We start from the raw sequence: 12,082 nt of genomic DNA, 5'->3' as shown, positions 1-12,082 counted from the left end.
AGTGTGATACTGGGGATCAGCCCTTGCCCACCTCCACTTCTGATGCTGGGACACAGGTGTACCAGGCTGGCTTTAGTCTGTTGGTTTGTGATGTCATCATATTTGAGTGTTATACTGTATTGGTTATGTAAGTGGTAATAATTGTCGCTGTACCCCATTCAAGGGGTGCTGCATGTCTGCTCCTCTGTCTGTGTGCTTGGATTTTCTTTTTTGTTGTTATTTGCATGACATCTCTTGTATGTAATTCAAAATAATTTACCAATCATTTTACCTGTGCCTTGTCAACCTCTGTGTGCGGTGTTGTCTGGGCTCAGTGTGTGTCTGCTTGATGTGCTTTTGCATGTGTCACTGCATGTATGCATGCATGAAATATCATGGGTTTGTGTGTGAGAAAGAGAACCATCAGCTGACCCCCAGGTAAGACCACACTATTGCAGGCAAAAGAAACAAGGTGCAAACGTTTCGCGTCTAGCCCTTCATCAGTGTTCCTTGTATGTGTACCCCCCCACCCCACCCCCATCCCCAATACACACACACAAAACACACACACTTACATCATCACTGTCATCACCTCACATACATACAGCACACTGCTTGCTACAGTAAGCCTCCTCTACATACTTGCTGCACACTGCCCCCCCCCCCCCCCCCTACATACACAGCACATTGTCTTCAGGATCTTCTCCAACACACATCCTCTACATACTTACAGCACACTGCCCCCACCTACCCACACACACACTACACACACACACAGTCACTGCTCCACTCCCCTCCCGCCCACACACACATCTTCACTGTCATCACTCACATACATCATACATACAGTACTCTGCTTGCAATAGTAAGTCCCTTCACCATACTTGCAGTACACTGCTCCCCCCTCTCCCCTACATACACAGCACATTATTTCATCAGGAAGCTTCTCCAACACACATCCCCAACATACTTACAGCACACTGCCCCCACCCCCCCCATACACAGCACATTGTCTCATGAGGAAGCTTCTCCAACACACATATTGCACACTGCCCTCTCCCCACATACACAGTACACTATCCCATCTCCCCTGTCATCCCCCCAACACACACACCAAGACCCCTGGCAGTTGGGTTAGCCCTTTGAGCCGTGGATCTGCCCAAGGTTTCTTTGTTGGTAAGGGAGTTTTCCCTTGCCCCTGTTGCTTATGGGTGCTCCTTGGTGCCCACCCCCCACCCCCCCCCCCCCCCCCCAATTCCAATCCTCCCCCACCTTTCTTATGCAGCCCTTGCCACTTAATCTACTAAACCCCTCTTCTACTGCACTTTTTACCCCCCCCCCCCCCCCCATTAATGCACAAATAGGCTGACACCAGACATAATTTCACTGCATTTCTTACTTCCAGTAACTATATGCATGTGACAATAAACTTCCTTGTATCCTTGTATGTTTTGTGCCTAACCATTTTTTTTTATAGATTTGTTTACTTCCAACCTGTCTTTGTCCTTGTTCAGTAAATGTTTAAATGTTCAGTAACCATTACAACTAATGCCAATAAACTGTTTGTTTTTAATCAAAATTCATGTGTTCTGTGTACTTTATAACATTTTAAGGGCAATGGAGCGATCACAACAGAATAAGCATAACAATTCTTTTTATTCATTTTCATCTAAACGAGGCCATTGAAAGCCCTGATAGGTCTGGTCACCACTTTGGAATTGTTGTCTGATGGTGAAACCACACATGAGGGTAGAGGCTTCCTTTATACTCCTGCCTAAAACCCCATAAGCCCAGCGTATAGCCTGCCTGTACACAGTGTACCGGTATTGCATAGGGATAAGTTGGAAAGATTGTTCAGTTTAAAACTCTGTAAGTAGGTTGGAGACGTCATTTTAAGCCTGTGTCTTATGCATGTTTATTGTGTATGCAACACATCTCCTCTCTCCTATAACTGTTGGTTCAAAGAACTCAGTGTAAAAGATTGGTAAAGTAAACATAAACCATGAACATACTCGTGCGTGCTGGCTTGAAGGGGACCATGATCTTGCCTGGAGTGTGAGTGCTATGTGTAGCACAAACGGATTCAGGCAGCATGCCTCAAATCCAGGACGCTGTGTTAGGCACGTTATTTGCTGGCCGCGGGGTGAGCTCCTCAGCGACCAAAACGCGCTCACCTCCCTACAACACAATTAAGCTCTCCACCTAGGGATGTGACGCTCGAAGCTGACGTTTCGAAACAGTGTCGAGCTTCCGAAACGCAAGTGTTTCGAACAGTGTTTCGAAGTGTGGTTCAAAACGCCCATGTCACGTGACCATGGCTTCGTGGTGTTTCAATTTGGTTTGGACCTTACCGCGCGAGCCAATTACCCGAGTAAACACCTGTTTGATCTAAATTACAAAGTCCCAGAATGCTTAAAAGTCATTCAAACACATCCTATCTTTGTGGGTTTTTTGTGAGGAGAGAGCTTTTGAGAGATATAGCGACATAGAGACATATAGAGATATAGCGATTTATAGTGCATTCTTGTGATTGATAGGTTAGTGATATAGATTAGTTGACAGGCTAGAGACAGACAGTGAGCGATAGTTTAGATAGATATAGTCTAGTGACGTTAATATTTAGATAGTAGCAGAAGTAAAAAAATATATGACTGATGCCTTTATTTCAAGAACAGCTGACCCTTTGAAATACTGGCAGGAAAGGAGAGTGGTTTATCCAAACCTATACTGTGATGGCCAAAAAATATTTGTGCATGCCAGCAACAAGTGTGCCTTGTGAAAGAATTTTTTCCAAGGCTGGGGAGGTTTATTCAAAAACAAGAAACAGATTAAATGCCAAAACGGCAGAACAACTGTTATTCCTAAATAAAAATGTATGTTGACATACAAAAAATGTGTTGTTTATTTTTCCCATGTTGTACCTGTTTAGTCTAACGCATGTATCCTTTATTTCCCTACAACATGTTCCCAAAAAAACCCTGGGCCATAAGCATAGCCTACATTTTAAAACCATTGTAGCATTTTCCTCTCCAGCATATTCCAAAGGATAATGTACTATGAAACTGAAATAACAAAACATCTAACTGGCAGATATAAAAATATTCTTGTTATTGAAGGCATCAGGGGCGCCTGCAGGAATTAATGCTATGGTACGCACACCTATTCCCCCCCGCAAAAAAAAATTCACGCGTGGACAATATTTGTCCGTTTCCCGGTTTACATAGCATAGCAACATTCACATGCAATAATACAACAACGTCTTCAATGACCTATTCATTTGGACAACTTGATACAGCCCTATACAGGCTAAAGTTACCTTTAGTTTTGTTCTAGCTTACCATGACGTCTGGCTTTAAACAGCTGTCTAATGCAGTCTAACGTTGACAAGCAATTGCCTACCTTGTTCTTGCCCATCTGGAATAACTCCTAGCCTTGCTGCATCCATTCTTTCTGTTTTCGTTGTTTAAACTTGAGATATCCATGATGAGTATTGAGTTAGTGAATTAGCTCAACATTGTGTGCTGATAATATAGATAGCCGAGTAAAAGAAAACAAGTAGCCTAGTTGCGTGCCTGTGTGCGTATTCTCTCTCTCCTGCTCAAACAAAATGTGTGCGCGTTAATTTTGATAACGTGTTCACTAACTTCAATGGCATGCAGCTAATGGGATACTGTCCATAGTAGGGAAGGTGGGCCAAAACACACACACACAGGAAATTTTCTCTTGTTGAGTAGCCTGATGGTACGCACAGTGCGTACGGACGTACACCTGCAGGCGCGCCTGGAAGGCATATAGTCTGAAATTTCTAAGCACCAGCAGGGAATCGAACACCGGACGCTCCGGCCGAATGCAAGTGTGTTAACCACTCAACCACGTAGCTGTGGACGAAATCGTGCGTTCCATGTTGGCTATTTATATTCTTAGTCTGAAGCAGTTGTGCTTCACGGTCAAAATGTGATGGTGACATCTAGTGGCTAGTTTTGCTAACATGGAGTTACGGGTGTCGGATTGTTTCGAAACCTCGACACATTCCGGCGCAATTGCTTCGAACGTTTCGTTGTTTCACAAAGCCTCGTTCTGCCCATCCCTATCTCCACCACAGTTTCCATGGGACGACACCGCCCACACAGGCACAATTTGCCAAACACAGCGACACAGACACGCTTATTACTCTCTCCCGGTAAGCGGTACCCTGACGGTGTCAATGACAATGTCAATCACGGGGAAAACTAGCACTATAATCACACTGAAGACACGACCAGCCTACTCGGCGTCGGCTACGTTTGCAAACAACATTTTCACCGGAGAAAGAGGTAGCCTGAAAGCTTAGAAATAAACATAGGGGTTCACAGGTGGGTCAAGCTACATAGCTAGCATAATATGCCTTCTATTTCTAGATCTTCTGACTAAGTTTAGGGTACTTATCTGAGCCAACGACATAATCACTGTCACTAGATATAAAGAAAACGTTGACTTTCACTCGACAGTAAAAAAAGTTGTTATTGTAGGCTACCCACTGCTATTCATAGACTAGCTCCAGCGCTCGTTGCTGCGCTAGCAACTCACCAGGACACTTCACCAACTCTCCAGTGATTCTCCTCTGACCATGCATTTATTTCTTTTTGATGGCCATCAGCTCTCGGTATTTCCCCATTCGCCCTCTCACGTCTAACCGGTTCAAAATTATATGGCTGTGGGCCATCATAAATGTTAACTGTGGGTCTTGCCACCTCTTCCTCATCCCAGTTAGACGCCAGTGCTAGTTCTAGTAGCTGCTATAAGGCTGAGGCTACTTCCACCAAAGATCTTTTTATATTTATAGTATAGTATATTTTTTGGGCTTTTTGCCTTTATTTGTATAGGACAGTGAATAGTGAGACAGTAAGTAAGTGGGAGAGAGAGATGGGGTGGGACAGGGATATGACCGCAGGTCGGATTCCTTCTTATCTCTGCTTCCACCCATACTGTAAAAGATAGCTTCCACCATGTCTACCTCATATGACGTCATCGCCGAATTGCGTAAAAAATAACCGTTACTAACAAAAAATTACAAAAACTGGACTTTAACACCATTTTGGAGACATATCTAACTTTATATACATATCTTGAGTGCTTAATGTACCCATTAATTGAAAGTGTTGTTTAACCTGCACCACAGGCTTTAATATCAATTGAAATACCACTGAAATCACGTTGATCTTTAGTTTGGTTGTAATTTCAATATTGTTTCAATATTCATTTTAGTGGAAATACCATTGAAATCCCATTAATCTGTAGTTAGAATTTCAACGTTGCTTTAATATTAATGAAGGGTGCAAAAGTGATATAGAATAAATGTGGCAGTGCGACGTTGATTCAATTATTTTAACGTTGACAAAGTAATTGTTAGCTGGCTGCAGAATGAGCAGTCATCAACACCAACTGAAAGCCCCGTTTTGCAGGTACAGTAGTCTTGCATTGCATACTCTGAATTACATTTTCCAAAGGCCAGCTTTCATGCTTGTGTCACAACTTCAGAACGGCTTGACGCACATGCTTCAAATTTGGTGTGAACATTTGTATGGATTGTATGGAATGATTAAGTCAAATGTCAAGGCCAAACCCACCTTGAGTGTGATATCTCAAGAATGCCTGACGCACAAGGTTTTTTGGTACAAGGGTTTGTATGAACTCAAAGATTAAGTGATTCAATGTTTTTTTTTTTCAGGAATCTCCCCACCAACATTAACCCAGCAGCTTTCCATCCACTATTGTAATTCCTCTGGCATTACATTCTAGTTGTCATTATTATTCTATCATGATAATAGCATGATTACATTACATTACATTTATTTGAGTTTACATTAAACTGTTACTTTAAATGTTAATATATTTTTACAGTTATTTCTCATTAGTTGCTTTGGATAAAATCGATTGGATAAAATTGGTGTCTGATAAACTTAATCGTAAAATGTTGTCGATCCTCAAGTTTGAGACAGTGAAACCTATTCGTCAATCCCCAATTCCTGGTGAGTGAAACATACATACTTTATTTTGTTTGGATAATGAATCCAGGGTTTACTTCCTCTGGGTTAATTTACCCATGATTGCTACTAAACCATGTAGTTGAAATACAGCCCAGGGCTGTACCAGTGTTCCACCAAGTCTGTCAGATTGACTCTCTTTTGCTCTCCTGTTCGGACTGGAGTTCCCTTTGCTGTGGCTGGAGTGAGTAATCACTGATTTCCAGAGGCGGACAGAGTACGCAGCTTCATTACTTGAGTAAAAGTACAGATACCCTTTGCTAAATTTTACTCAAGTACAAGTAAAAGTACAACAGTCAGATGTCTACTTAAGTAAAAGTACTGAAGTACTTGTTTTTAAAAGTACTTGAGTATCAAGAGTACAAGAGTACATTTTCTAAATATTGCATTACTACTGCTACAGTGCTTACATTTATGTACAGAAACGTCCTACATGGAGTTATGAAAAATGTTAATGTTAATACCTTGGAGAATGTAAAAGGAATTGAAAGTAAAATCATTTAAAGTAAAGTCATTTTCATCTTTTTACCATGTTGCCAGGGATGGGCAGTATTTCTAATACATGTATATAAAATACGTATTTCAAATACAAAATACTATTTTGTAATTGAAACACTTAAAGTGCCCATATTATGCAAAAATCACTTTTTCTGGGATTTGGGGTGTTATTGTGTGTCTCTGGTGCTTCCACATGCATACAAACTTGTAAGAAAAACCATCCATGCTGTTTTGAGTGAGATACAGGTTTCAGAATTGATCGATCCCACCTTCAGCCTCTGGGTGAGCTGTTCAAAATCGCCACGGGTTTTCTACGTCACAAACCGAAATATTTGAATATTCCCACCCCCTCAGAGCATACGTACAGTGTCTCCACCCACCAGGTTCAGCAGTAAACTTCTCGGATAGCAGCCATTTTGTTACCGATTTGGAAGCACTGGTTCGGGTTAGACACCATGTCGAAGTCCCATGCGAAATGCTCTGTTGTTGGCTGTATAAAAGAGCACAAAACACTACATCGTGTCCCAGCCGAAGAGGACAGAAGAGCGGCATGGATTGAGTTGAGTTGAATCATTGCTACAATATCCCTGCTACAGTTGGCAAGAAACTGGCAACAATCATTTCGAGACTGACTATTTCTCAAACTACTGTCAGTACAAGGCAGGATTAGCCGGGAAACTCATCTTAAACGACGGCGCAGTTCCAACTTTGCGCGAAATACCTGCAGATGAGGAACATGTAAGTAGTTCTACACAATTTCATTTGTAAATTAGGGTAAACTCGTGTGTGTTGTAGCAGTGTTTTGCCATTGACACCGAGGCGGCTAACCGCTAGCGCTAGCTTCTAACATTAGTTAGTTTACAAGTCTGCTTGTTGTCTGTTTCTCCTGCAAAGCCATTGTCCAGCGAAACTTTCGAAAGTTGTGCATTTGTAAAATATTTCTATGCTGTAATTGGTTGCGCAACAAAAAGTCAGTTTAAAACAAGTGTGTGTGTGGGCGAGATTACAAGTTTGGTCGTCAAGCTACAGTAGATTTTTGCCCACCACATCAGAAGATACAGTAGCTAGGCCTAGCTCGCCCCTAATCCAAACATATGTTTCTGATCTTTTTAGCAGCTAATTCATGTATAAGGGAGATGTCAAATTGTGCACGTATTTACCTGTGTTTATTTTGCAATTCTACACGAACTAACCAAGCGGTGTTTTGCTAAACTAACCAAGTAGGTAGTGTTTTGCCACCGTACAAGGCAACGCTAACCGCTAGCTTAGCTATCTGCATTGTCTCGACATTTAAACCCTGTGACAAAATCGGTCATGCAGTACACATCCTCGGCGGTTTCGGGGAATTTGCTAAAATAATGCGTTTGGAAATGTTTTCTGAACTGGAATATGTTAGTGTTGTCCAGGGTAGAACGAGTGTATGGTTGAAATTGCTACATCACTGGACAATTTACACTCAAAGCCAACCATTATTTGTAATTAGTTTCTTCTCTTGTGTAGTATTTATTAGTGATCCTTTTTTTTGATGTAGCTGTTGGCATACATGTAAGATGAAGTTGATGTCATTTCTCTTTTTGTATAGGCCAGTACATCATAAACATTACATACAGAAGAAAGACCAGCTACAAAATATATTGGTTGCCAGACTGAGCCCCCTGAAAGAAAGAGTGTTGGCACACAACTGTCTTCTTGGTCATTACCAAAAATATGATATGTACTATATATATTTTTTTTGTCTTGCAGGAACTCCTGCATTCTACAATCTAGAAAAAGGAGCTGACCAAGAAGACTGTCCTGAAGGATATTGCCAAACTCAGTCCCCACTATCAGACGTCCTCTTTGGAGGCGTTCCAGTGTCATTCTGCGGTTCGCACCCAAAAACATGGTCTATCCATATCTGGGAATGCTGTGCAGGTAAATGAAACTGTTTATTCTTTGATAATATTTGCCCATTCCTTGAAATTGTCTTCATGTCTGATTTTCTTTTTACTGTCCAAGACTGGCTGCACTGCATTATAATGAGAATGCTAATCGAGGACAAGCCACCACATCTTCAGGGGATCCTCTTTACAAACTGCGCTTTCCAAAATCCAGGAAGGGAGAGTGCAGAGCCAGACCAGTGAAGACAGATGCTACATTCCGTAAGTTTTTTTTTTTTTTTTACACAAAAACAAACATTTACATTGTACATGACAAATTACTGCAACAGTGCTTTCAACACAATAAATAAAACCAAACAAACGTATTTAAATACCTGAGAAACTACAAAATCTCATGTGCAAAATGAACAGTTGTTGAATAATGTAGTAAATTATACTAGTGATTCACTTTTTTGTGTGTATGTGTATTGCACAGGGTATGTTGATTTGATGGACATGATCATGGAGAAAGTCTTTGTTGACCCATCATCGTATGGAGACAAGATTCTGAAGATAAACATCCCGCCGGACCTGTCTTCACAATATGAGCATCCAGACAAGGAGGAGGTCATCGCCAGCTATGTCTCAAGATTCAATCAAGGGGCGGGAGTTTGAAGCCTACATATCTTCCATGGGCGTCAGGAAACTCCCGTCACGACACATGAGGCGATCACTACCCGTATCTTTCTACCAAGGAAGCCCCAGCACCAGCTCACAAAACTTCTGTAGGCTTAATACCTGTAACGACTGAGAAAAATGAACATTGCTAGTCAAAAGGTTTTATAATGTATGTCTAATTTGGAATCAGTGAATCATTAAATACTGTATTTTTATGTACAATGACAGTGGTAAATAAATGTTTATTGCATGTGTAAAATGCTTCATGTGAATTTGTGTAATATACAGTTTGCTAAGGAAATACTTGGCTATGTTCAAGAAAAAAATCTGAAAGAGGCTTTGGCAGACTATATTTGCTTTATTATGTTGTATGAACAGTGAATGTAAGTAGGTTATTACAGATAACTCACTGCTCTATTCCCCATAACTGTAAAGGACCGTAGTCAGCCCTGTAAATGTTGCATGCATTCTGCAGTGAGAACACATTTAGACCGTCCAGGTTTAGAACCTGTTTGCCTATCATACATGGAGGCCTTTCATCCAGCTGCTGCAGCCGTCTTGTAACCTGTTATGCATAACATAAGGTAAGTATCTGCAGTGGCATCTTGTCTGCAATCATACATTGCTGACATAAGTATAGGAAAGATCATGTTACCTGTGGTACCTCCTGGCAGCATAAATTCTCAGGCTCTGACAGCATTGTTGCACAATGTCCACATGTGCACCTAAACAAACAAATACAAAAGGAGTCATGCATGAATAAAGCTAAAGAAATAATAAACCTGGTATTTTTTACCCAATAATAGCACCCACGATTACATTTGAACGAGCGTGCTCCAGCTAGCTAGTACTTTTTCTCAGCCTGACGTAAGTAGGTGAATGGTAAGTAGTGCTAGGCTAGACTTTCTCAAGTTTACAATACGAACACATCAGTATACACCAATATATCAAGCGCATACATGCAAGTCTCATAAGTATGACAGAAAAATACTACTGTACTTTAGGAACACTCAGTACAGTGAAAAAACTGTAACGTTAACGTTATTAAATATTATAAGTTAGAGCAGGTTACAGGATCTGCCAACCGAGCGAAGCTTGAAGCAGCGGGGTGTTTACAAGACAACTTCACGTTTAGTGAACAAGAAGCACAATATAGTTTACTACTGTGTGAATACAAATTCATTAAGTTTAATAAATAATGAATAATAATTCATAATAGTGCCTGACCTGGCACTAACGTTAGCTATCGATAGCTAGACTAGCCTAACTTAGCTTTCACGGGCTAAACACTGACTATCTAAGTTTCAAAAAAATAGAAAGTTTCACTAACCATTTAGAAGCGTCTTGCTGAATTCTCTGAGTCTAGGGTAGTGCAGGAGACTCCCCTCCTTCAGGATCAGATTCTGGTTCGAACATGTATGGTTGAACTACTGCCGCCATGTCCATGTGAAAGTTAACGTAGTAGTAGTGGTAAGAGTCAGTGGGGCGTGGGCAAAGATTCTAGAAGCTTTGGGCGTGGCCAAATTAGCTGCAGATCATGAATATGTAATGAGCAGCAGAAAACAGCACACTCTGGAAGGGGCTGAAACAGAGGGTAATAGAGATAGGTAACAATCGTTTCCTACACGCTATTTCCACCAAACAACTTCTGAAACATGTTTTATGGAACTCAAAGACCTATTTGAACTTGTTGAAAAATAGTCAAAATATGGGCACTTTAAAGCGAAAACTTGAAGCGAAAAAATCATTAACTTGTTCAGAAAATTGAAACAGTCTGGCGAGGTGGGTCCACGGGTTGGCACATTGGATGGACCTGCTGCGTCTTCATCCATTGTTTCGTCCATAGTTTCATCTCTTATCTAAATATGACCATGGAGTTGACTTTGGCGGAAAGGTGAAGGTGCTGATAGGCTGTCCCAATCAGTGGCGCCTGCACAATCCAATCACGTTTGAGAGGGAAACAACAAATTGAGGGTTTCCAAGATTTTTCTTTTTTCCTTATTTTTTAGAAGAAGTAACAGGTACTCACGGTTATGGATAGAAATGTAGTGGAGTAAAGAGTACAATATTTGCCTCTCAAATGTACTTGAGTAAAGTCATGAGTACTCCCCAAAAAAATCGAGTAAAGTACAGATCCCTCAAAATTGTACTCAAGTAAATGTACTCCGTTACTGTCCGGCTCTGCTGATTTCTAAAAGAACATTTTAGTGAGTGTGTATAGTTTCAAAAGTGACATGTTCTTTTGAGATCAGGGTTGTCCTGAAGTTACCTGCTCAAGCCAATTATCTTGCTTTGTGGTATGCCCCTCTGTCTTCCATGCTGTGTGGACAGGTGCTGGAGCTTGATTAGACCTGGTTGGATTGTGTGACTGGTACAGACCAGCTTGACCTTTAGAGTTGCAGATGTCGAAACGCCAATCCAAACTATGAGGAATCATTTGGATACCTGCCTAAACGTCATCAGGACTTCTGATGTAGACAGACAGTGCTGGTGCATAGCTTAACTGCCTCCACTTCATTACCCTGGCAGAAAGATACTGGAATCCTCACATTTCCTTGGCAGAGCAGAATCAAAGTGTGCATGTGTGTGTGTTCTACTGACTAACATAGCAATTGTTTGGATATTTCAGCATGGCAGAAGGGGTGAAGAGAATGCGCCAATCAGAGTCTGGCTGAGGCTATTATTTTCCCGTAAACCCACTGCATTCCCGTTGCTAAGGGCTACTGCATTCCCCCAAAGTCCTTTCAGGGGTCCCTCCACTCGGCGCCCATATTTCAAGGCTTTTTGGGAACTTCGGAACTCGGGCATCTATTTCGGGCAGAACTGCACATGTGCAAGGCTTTACAACACCAACCTCCAGCAGTGAGATCACAACACACCACAGGATTGGCACAATGTAACGTTGCTAAGGGCCACTGCATTCCCGTTGCTAAGGGCGTCTCCATGGAGGCCACGGTGGGTCTGTGCCAAGCACAGGCAGGCGCGATGAGCGCTGCGTCTATATTTACCTCGGACAGATGGACCGGTCGAGGCGAGAGACACACT

The 12,082-nt window shown here is 41.6% G+C and overlaps 2 long non-coding RNA genes across 2 annotated transcripts; one reads left to right on the top strand and one right to left on the bottom strand.

The window, feature by feature from the left end:
* Window positions 1–8,352: 8,352 nt before the first annotated feature.
* On the top strand, window positions 8,353–8,947 carry LOC143135180 (uncharacterized). Its single transcript, XR_012988832.1, has 3 exons — window positions 8,353–8,414; window positions 8,499–8,641; window positions 8,856–8,947. It is a non-coding gene; the product is annotated as an uncharacterized LOC143135180 (long non-coding RNA).
* A 127-nt stretch (window positions 8,948–9,074) lies between these two features.
* LOC143135179 (uncharacterized) lies at window positions 9,075–10,732 on the bottom strand. Its single transcript, XR_012988831.1, has 4 exons — window positions 10,368–10,732; window positions 9,693–9,762; window positions 9,448–9,602; window positions 9,075–9,166 (listed from the first exon to the last, which is right to left on the bottom strand). It is a non-coding gene; the product is annotated as an uncharacterized LOC143135179 (long non-coding RNA).
* Window positions 10,733–12,082: the final 1,350 nt, after the last annotated feature.

The sequence above is a fragment of the Alosa pseudoharengus genome, unplaced genomic scaffold (genome assembly GCF_046254945.1).
Source record: "Alosa pseudoharengus isolate Yale_2024_CS ecotype anadromous, Long Island Sound unplaced genomic scaffold, YU_APseudo_1.1 YU_APseudo_1.1_scf_2, whole genome shotgun sequence".
Lineage (NCBI taxonomy): Eukaryota > Metazoa > Chordata > Actinopteri > Clupeiformes > Clupeidae > Alosa > Alosa pseudoharengus.
Note: the sequence above shows the minus strand (reverse complement) of the source record. Positions and strands in the feature narration are given on the sequence as shown.